Source organism: Humulus lupulus, chromosome 1 (genome assembly GCF_963169125.1).
Source record: "Humulus lupulus chromosome 1, drHumLupu1.1, whole genome shotgun sequence".
NCBI lineage: Eukaryota > Viridiplantae > Streptophyta > Magnoliopsida > Rosales > Cannabaceae > Humulus > Humulus lupulus.
The window spans coordinates 259,168,903-259,178,909 of record NC_084793.1 but is presented as its reverse complement, the minus strand read 5'-3'; the positions used below and the strand labels follow the sequence as shown (position 1 = coordinate 259,178,909).

The 10,007-nt window shown below is 33.4% G+C and overlaps 1 long non-coding RNA gene across 1 annotated transcript; it reads left to right on the top strand.

The window, feature by feature from the left end:
* The first annotated feature begins 899 nt into the window (after positions 1–899).
* LOC133805872 (uncharacterized) lies at positions 900–9,390 on the top strand. Its single transcript, XR_009879006.1, has 3 exons — positions 900–1,055; positions 1,275–1,425; positions 9,204–9,390. It is a non-coding gene; the product is annotated as an uncharacterized LOC133805872 (long non-coding RNA).
* The last annotated feature ends 617 nt before the right edge of the window (positions 9,391–10,007 follow it).

The window sequence follows — 10,007 nt, the reverse complement described above, 5'->3', positions numbered from 1 at the left end:
TTTAATTTAATTTTTTATTCTTTATAATAATGTAATAATTTAAAACACGAGATCCAAAAATTAATTAAAATTGCTCTTAAATATTCTATTTATTTTATCTTTTAATATAAATTTTTATTCATTTTATAAATTATAATAATGCAATAATTTAAAACACGAGGTCCAAAAATTCATTTTTTAAAATAAAGGGTCCAAAATGGTGATCAACTAAAATAAAAAATTCAAAATAGTGTGAACTCTTACACAAAACTTATATTATATATAATTTATTTTTTAGAAAGAATTTTTAACTTTTTGAATACATACATGGTCTAAAAGTTAATTTTTATAAATAAAAAGTTCAATCGTGTAATTGGTTGAAGTAGAGTGTTCAAATAATTAATCTATCTATTTTTATTTTTTATTTTTTGACTAAACACGAGGTCTAGAAGTTAATTTTTATAAATAAAATGTAATCGGCCAAAATAAATATTACAAAAGACTGCGCGAAAGATGGTTATATTTTCTAGTATTGAGATTTTTTCTTAAATATATATATTTTTTACTTTTTTACGGTTCTTTTTTTTTCAAAAATACGCACTCAATTTTCAAAAATATAATTTTTAAAGTTTAATATAATTACGAAAATACATTTTTTTAAGAAAAAATAATTTGAAAACAACTCACTCCATCAACTAAACATTAACAGAAAAAACTTAAAAACACGATGAAGAAAAAAATTATAAAAATGTAAAAATTTCCTTAAAACAATGCAAATAAAAATATTCTTGAAAATCATAAAATTAAAATATATATATATATATTTGATGATAAAAATTTAATTTTTTAACAAAAATTAGTATTTTATGTAAAAAATTCTCTTAAAATAAAGTGAATAGCTAATCGAGTCATCCCTCCACAAATAATATTTTACCAAATATTCTCTTCTCACTCTCCTCAAATTACAACCGCCCATTCTTGAATCTTGATTCTTCCCCTATTAACTGTGTCATATTGACCACCACCACCTATATGCCTGTCGCCGATATTAGACTCTGCTTCTTCTTACGTTCCAGGTACTCATTCCATCTCTTCAATCTGTTTTGCTACGCAATTGTTTATTTCTGCCTCACATTTAGGTCTATTTTCCTTCACAATAGGAAGAATTTAATTTTTGTGCTTTTACTCTCATGATTGAATGTAGATTTATCTGACTGATATGGAACCTGTAGACTCAAAATCGAGTTCATGCATTGAGATCATGATATTGATTTTTTTTTCTTTTTCCTTTTCAGCTTTTTGGATCATCAATTTTCTTTCGTATGTAGTTGTGTTAAAGCAAGTAAAGAATTTCATTCTGTTGCTCAATCATGGTAGGATTTGAAGTGCTTGAAGACTCGACTTATTTTTGTTTAAGCAATGCCTGGCCTAAACAATAAGTTTGAGGTATTGATTCGATAGTTTGGGTATATAGCCCGCAGTGTTTTGGGAGAAATATATAAAAAAATTATGTCTCTTAGAAGGAATTTTGACATTGTTTTGTTGAAATGATTTGGATGCAAAGTTAGGCAATTTCGTACCTTTAGTCAATTCCTGCTTTTAATCTTGATCATAGAGTTGGTTTGCTGGTAGATCTTACAAGCTAGATTCACCATCCAATTGCATTTTGAGACAGTCTGTCTATGCTACAGCATGGAGTTTTTCTTTTATTCAAAAAGTTTATTTTTTCTTTCTATATTCTGTGCTGATGAACTTTTGCAGTTGGATTTAAACGGGTTTAGGTTGCTGGAGGCAGCAGCTCCCATAATATGAACTACGGAGAAATAAGACATTTTGGCAATGATCAAGCTATTTAGGAATAGTGATCACAAACACTATATTGCACTGATGTGAACGAGTCACTTGAAATGCAAAAAAATAAAAAATATATTATAAAAAAACCTGTTTAATTTTTTACTAGGACCAGCATTTACAAATTTGTGTTGGGATCATGTAGTCTGGAGAATTCACGGTATGTTTTGCAACATAAAGAGTTAGTGAATCACTTCCGAATTCATGTTAGGTGTATATGTAAAACAATTTACTTTTTGGTAGTTTTTTTAAGACAAAATTTTAGTATTGATTGAAGCTGAGATAGAACCAATGTCATTAATAAAAATGTTTGAGTATGACCACTATTTTTTGAGGACGGGGATGGGGGAGGAGCCTTTAAGTTTGTTTGACTACTGATCAAAATTGTGTTAATATTTTTTTTTTAAAAAATAATCATTATTCACTCATACGTTGATCTATAATCGATATATTACTAAGTTATAATTGTCAAAAAAATTCTTGACTGGTGGTGATTCTTGGGAGTCTTCATTTAACATTTGTTTTTCAGTGGAAGGCGTATTTGTCTGAAACATAACATTATGAAACCATAAAATCTTAATTTTATATTTGAGCAGCTAAGTTGGTTTTATCTACTTGTCTTGCTTCTTTTAATGTGTTTACCAACACTGCTTACACACAGTGGGATTAAATATGGATTATTGAAATCAGCTCTTGTTGATACATGTTTGAGCAAACAATAAGCATGCACACACACTTTGATCAGGTTAAGTGAGATTGATAATTAAAATAATCTCTCTATGATACATTTATGAGTAGACGGTAAGTTTGCACCCACACATTGATCCAGTACGGTGGATTTATCATACAAATCCTCTCTCTATGATGCATTTTTGTGTAAACAATAAGCACACCTGCATGCACACATGCACACATATTTCCTGGGATCAAGAGGGGTTGATCTTTAAGATGAGCTATCAACATTACGCATGCTTTTTTTTTTTTGTGGGGTGGGTGAATTATTTTTGTTTATTCTTTTGTTTTAGTTAGTAAACATTATGATCCTGTGATGAGAAATAGTTAGCAGCTACATATCTGTTAAATTAGCTCAGCTGGGGTTTGAACTCCAGGCCTCTTACACGCAGCACACACACCAGACCTCTTTTGTATGTCATTTCAAAATCTTAAGGGTTACTTGCTTACAGGAGTAAAGCATATAACCTTGTAAAGTGAAAATAACATTTATGGATTTTTCAATGCATTCGGTATACCTAGTGGTTTACTGTGGTTTAAAATGGTCTTATCTGTATATGTTAATTTATTGTTCTCTTTTTACTGCAAGGTATGCAAAGCGTTGTGCTTTCTGATTTAGCATGTCAATGTCCTTTTCTCATATGGAAATATGTGGAGATTTTTTCCTTTTTTTGTTTTTAATTTGCATTTCGGCATCCAAGTAAATTGGTCTTATCTGTATATGTTGTTAATTTATTGTTCTCTTTTTACTGCAAGGGATGCAAAGCTTTGTGCTTTCTGATTAAGCATTTCAATGGTCTTTGCTCGTATGGAAATATGTGGTGCTTTTTTCCTTTTTTTTGTTTTTTGTTTTTTGATTTGCATTTCAGCATCCAAGTAAATTACTTCCTTGCTCATCTTTTTGTTATTTTTCATACTACAAGTTCAGTTAGTTTCTTAGCTGTTACTTGAAAAGAAAGAAATACTTCTCTGAAGCTAATAATATAAATACATATGTATAAATGAAAGGAAATTAAAAAGACTACTTGCCAAATTTGAATGTCTAGACTCTAGAAACTGATAAGAACTTTGTTTATCTTTAGTTCGAGCAGGTGGGATTGCTTTACTCAAAATATTATAACCTGTCATCGTGTAGCTGTTTCTCTAAATTGTGGGATAATTTTCCGTTCTTTAGCAATTACAAAAATAATCCAATTGCGGACCTGGGATGCTTTTAATCTGATTTCACTTCATTTTAGCTTTCTTGAGAATTTTGTTGCCCTTCCAATCTGAGATTGTTATATTACTAACTCTAGAGATACATATCCTATGGAACAGGGTGCCTGGATTTTTTTTTCAGCTTATATAAAATATGAGAGTATGTTCTAATTATTTTGAACCAATAGCTAGTTAATGAAAGGGAAGTTCATATAAGTGGTCCTTCCACTATTGTTGGTTTGAATATCAATAAAAGTAAGCCTCAACAATTTTGATTTTGTAGTTTTTGTGAATAATACTTCTAATCTAATTTTATTGATGAATAGTATGGCCTTAATATAGGCTGAATACGAAGATCTAGACAACTAAAAATAAAGAAAAATACAACCTAAATTTAGTTGTCAATTACAATCTAAAGTTAGCTGTACAATATTCTAAGTATTTACAATGATATTTCTACATTCCCCCTCAAGCTGAGTTGTATATGTTATACAAACTCAGCTTGGAATTGAATTCTTCAAAACTTGTTTTTGGTAGGGCCTGGGATGTCGACAATCTGTTTCTTTGTAGGAATGTAGTTGAGCTCAATGATCTTTGAATTCACCTTCTCAGAAATGAAGTGTTTGTCTATTTCAACATGTTTAGTTTTGTGGTGGTGAACTGGATTTTAAGCAATGCTAATTGCAGCTTGACTATCACTGTACATTTTAAAAGACTCAGGAGAGTCAAACCTCAATTCATTTATAATCATTTTGATCCACATCCCTTCACAAATGCCTAAGGCCAAAGCACGATATTCTGACTTTGTACTACTCCTTGAGACCACAGACTGCTTTTTATTGTGCCAAGTAACTAAATTACCACATACATAGGTGCAATAACCACTGGTTGATCGTCTGTCGGTCAGCTCTCCAGCTCAACTAGAGTTTGTGTAAACTTCCAAGTCTCGATTGTTGTGTTTTTTGAAGTGTAAACCAGGACCTGGTGTCATTTTCAGATACCTTAGAATATGATACACTGCGTCCAAGTGCCCCTCACAAGGACTGTGCATATGTCGACTCACAACGCTGACAAGGAAGGCGATACCAGGTCTACTATGAGAGAGATGAATTAGTCTTCCTACTAATCTTTGATAGCTCCCCCTCTCTACTGGAGTTGAATCCTCTCTTCGATTAACTTTCAAGTTTGGATCCATGGGAGTGTCAACCGGCTTGCTCCCAATCATTCTAGTTTCCTTTAGAAGATCTAGGATATACTTTCGCTGAGATATAACAATTCCATCTTTTGATTGGGCTACTTCCATACCAAGAAAGTATTTGGGGATTCTTAGATATTTGATTTCAAATTCTGAGACAAGAAATCTTTTGAGAACTGAAATTTCTCCTAAGTCATCTCTAGTTAAGATTATGTCATCCACATAGACAATAAGAATTGCTAGCTTCTCTGTTGAAGAGAACTTGAAAAATAGAGTATGATTAGCCTGGTTTTGAGTATATCCATGTTTGACAACTAACTTTGCAAATTTGTCGAACCATATCTGAGGTGACTGTTTCAAGCCAAAAAGTGATTTGAGAAGTTTGCACACTACTCGACCACCGGAGTGTTTCTTCATCCCTGGTGGAATTTCCATATAGACTTCTTCATCGAGATCCCCATTCAAAAAAGTATTTTTTACATCCAACTGATATAAAGGTCAATCACAATTTACAACAAGTGATAATAAAACTCTTACTGTATTAAGTTTGGCGACGGGAACAAAGGTCTCCTGATAGTCAACACCATATGATTGAGTGAACCCCTTAGCAACCAATCGAGTCTTGAATCTGTTGATACTCCCATCTGAATTATACTTGACGGTGAAAGTCCACTTACAACCAACTGTCCGCTTTTCTTGAGGTAACTCTGTGAGAACACAAGTACCATTTTTCTCAAGAGCATTCAATTCTTCATCGATTGCAATCTTCCATTTAGGATCTTTCAAGGCTCAATAAATGTCTGTCGGAATTTGAATAAGATCAAGAGAAGAGACAAAAACTAGGTACATAGGTGTTAGTTTCCCATAAGCAACATACTTTTCAATGGGGTGATTGGTACAAGTTCTAACACCCTTCCGATGAGCAATAGGTAGGTCGAGATCATCAATAGTAGGAGAAACTAACTCATGAGTCACAAAATCCTTACCTTCATGATTTTTAAGGTTTAGAGGGTTTTGATGAGTGTTTGAATAGTTCTTGTCTTGCATGTTGACCTCTATATTCCCAACTTTTCTCATGCTATAAACACGAAGTTTTTTGTAACCTATATCAAATTGTACTTGAGTTTGAGATGGTGGTAAGTTTGAAAGAGTGTTTGGATTTTCTAAGGAGGAATGTGAGGTCAGATTGACTATAGAGAAGGACAGGTTGGATGTGTTTTCTGGACTGTCATCTGGTTGGATAGGAAAAGACTGAGCACTTTGATGTTCGTGTGCCACAACATTGGGTTGAGGAAATGACAGAGCACTTTAATGGTCGTGTGCCACAACATTGGGTTGAGGAAATGCAACTTGATGATCCTGAAGAGTTTCCCAAAGCTGATATTCCTGTGAATGCTCCCCATTTCAGATTTTTCTTTCATAAAAAATGTCTATGTTGTCCTAGTATAATCATCAATAAATGATACAAACCATCTAGATCCATTAATACTTGTTAATCATGAGTGCCCCCAAATATCACTAAGTATCATCGAAAAAAGTTGTGAAGGTTTGTAAGGAAGACTGGGATAAGAGTTTCAAGTATGTTAAGCAAGTTGACAAACTTCACAACTAAAGAATTTTGGTCTTTTGTGGACAAATAACTGAGGAAATAGTTTTTCAAGATAACCAAAATTTGGATGTCCAAATCAAAAATGCCACAATATGATGAGATTTTCATTCGAAACAGACATAATTGAAAGCAGAATCTAAATTGGAATGGTTACCACAACTTGATTTGTGAACTTGTTTACTTTTAGGAGAATCCTTGAGAATATAGAGTCATCATGCATTTCAACACTGCTAATCAGCTTCTCTGAGCCCTCAATCTGAAATTCATAACGATTTGGATAGAATTTAGTTACACAATTCAGATCTCGAGTAAGTTTGCTTATTGAAAGAAGATTGCAATTAAGTTTAGGGACAAATAGAACAGATGAAAGGAGTTCATCTGATAATGCTATAGAGCCAGTCCCTATCACTTTGGAAAGAGATCCATCGGCAATTCTGGCTGTGTAGGAATTAGCACATGGTTTGAAGGTGGTGAAGACTTGTAAATCACTCGTCATGTGGTTGGAAGCCCTCGAATCAACTATCCAAGTACCTTTATTGGAGGTTGAAGTAAATGTGTGAGATGTAGAACCTTGATGACACACTATTATGACATTTGCCTCGGTTGAAGGTGGGTCTGGCTGCTGCATAAACTGCCCAAGAGGTGTTGGAGTTGCATCAATTTTGTTTTTTGAAAAGTGGCTGACTTTGTGAAAAGAACTGGTGACATGAATGGTTGATTGAGAAGTGGGCTTGGCGGATTGGAGAAGCTGAGGAGCAGCCATTGATTTGAGAAGGTGGTTTTCTTGAGATAGACTGCTTGAGGAAGAATAGTTGGCTGGAACAACCATTGCTAAGAATTTTAGAGTGAGATGGAAGATGGTTGAGCAAGAATAAGCTTATGAGGATTTTTTTTTTTTTTTTTGATGAAATTGTGGAAGAAGCAGCAAGGAGAGTCGATGAAGACGTCACCGAAAAAAGCTAGTCGTAGGGGTGCTGCACGCGCCGCGCTTGTGGGAAAGTGGCCGGAGATGGACGCAGTGCGTGGGGCTCATGCGCGGCTCTATTGGGCGTCGGACTTTGGGGTTTTGCCGGCCGGAGGTGTAGCAAGCTTCCTGTGTAGGAGGTGAGAGTAGAAGATCTACCTAAAATGGTTTTCTAAGGTTGAGCTCAAGATTACTACTAAAGCTCTGATACCATGTAGCTTTTGTGAATAATATTTCTAATCTAATTTAATTGATGAATAATATGACTTACATATATATATAATAGACTAAATACAAAGAGCTAGACAACTAAAAATAAGGAAAAATACAACCTAAATTTAGTTGTCAATTGTAACCTAAAGATAGCTGTACAATATATTCTAGGCATTTACAATGAAATTTGTACTAGATGATACACTTATTTCCGTCTTCTAAAAGTCCCTTTTAGGATATTTAATGAAGTGCTACACCCACTACTTTATCAGCACAAAACTTAAATAGATGAACGTAACTGAAGCAAATTGTAAAAGAATATTACAAGCACGGTGGTAATCCACGTACCTTTTAACTATTCACTCCCGAGAATGAAGTCTTTAAATCTAGAAACATGCATACAATTAGAATATAACTTATTCCCAGATGATACGTTCCATGCACAATTTTCACTATTTAAACCTCAGTGACTCTGTAGCTTGTTTTTGCCCTCTATTTAGCTCCTTACTTGTGTTCATGTTGCGCTTTGTAGTTTCCTTACTTCTTGGTACATAATGAAAGGTGTGTAAAGCGGTCTTTCTATTCCATTCTAAGGACTCCATTCTTTACAGAAACCCAACTATCTTGTACTGCAACATTTTTTTCCTGTAGAGTCTGTCAGGTGTAGTGATGGTTAAATTAATTAAATGCTGCATTTCATTTATGAAAATATAGAATTGTTATTCTACCACCTGTTCACATGAAACGATTTGTAGTTTTTTTCTAAACAATGATTCAGTACAATATTAGAGAGTTGTATACACTGTGTCGCCCATGGATCTTCAGTACAATTTGTGTTCTTATTTTCTTGTGTGCTTTATGATCGAGAACCATATATAGCTTCTTATATAGTTTGTATTTGACTTGAAAATTTCATTGAGATTATAGTTTTTTTTTGTTCTACCCTAATAGTCTCCTGAAGGAATAAGAAACAGGATAGTTTTGCAAGGTAAGACTGATAGAAACATAAGGTAGATTAAAATGATGTGATTGTCTGAGTCACTTCTTGTAGTAATATTGAGCTTTTAATTGCACAAAATGGAGTGCCATACATGCACTTTTCAAAATTGTTTCTTCCTAGTTCTAGTCTCTACATCATACGTAATTTGTTTGGATGCTAATTTGATGGTACAAATAATAAAGGAACTCTTATTTCCCATTGGACATTCAAATGACCCTTGGGAAATCTGATTCGTGCATGCCTTGACAATTTTTTTTTGTCAGAAGATACTGTGCCTTGACAAATTTTTTAAATACAAGTGTTCAAACAAAATATAAGGCTAATACTAATTGACAGTAAAATTGAGTCTACATCAAGGCTATTTTATCTTGTTATTTTATTTATACATGTCGTTGTTGTATATAATTCATATTTGGGTTATGAGGCATTCCTTTACTTAGTTTCATACCTAATTCTTTGTCAGGGTAATGTTTGGCAACTGTTCAGAATAGGGAACTTTTGCTGCTGTATCAGAAGTAAAATGGTACTTCTGAACTTTTAATACTGAATGATGATTTATTTATTTATATATAATTTTAGTGTATTTGTTTTTTGTACTTCCTGGTAAGTTGTTTCATGAGTAAAGTTACTACCTTGCTTTGCTTTTGAAACCACCTAGAAGTAAGTTCACAAGATAAAGAACTTGCTTTAATAAAACTATGTCCACAAATTTTCCCCTCCTCCTCTTTATTTTTGTTTTTCTTTTTTAAAAAGAGAGAGTGGGTGGGAAAGGAAGAAAATTATTTTCATTATGTTCAATCGAAGAGAAACGCTCGACTAAGATTCTATTTACTTATACTTTTCCACACAGCCTTTGGACAGCACTCATAAATTAGAAAAGGAAAGCTAAAAGAGAAAGCTGCCTACCATTAAGGGGTCTATACTCTACAAAGCACACCCACCTAACCAAACTTTTTCTTCATTTTGTTACTTTCCACAAGTTTTTCTTTCTTTTTCTTTTTTGGCCTTTGTTTTAGATTCTATGCAGACTCATTGACACGCTCTAGGAGGCACCTAAAAAACAAAAAGACCGTTTTCTTTCCTCTAAAGCCTGGGAACTCGTGCAATCAATTCTAAGTGCGTCTTTTTTCCATCACTTTTGAAACATCTTACTTAGGCTGGACCATCCATTCTGCTCTTTTGGAAATGGGGTTCGGCGTCTTGTAAGTAAAACCCATGTTATCAACACCATTTCTGAGTACGATAAGATTCAAATTTAGCTAATTAG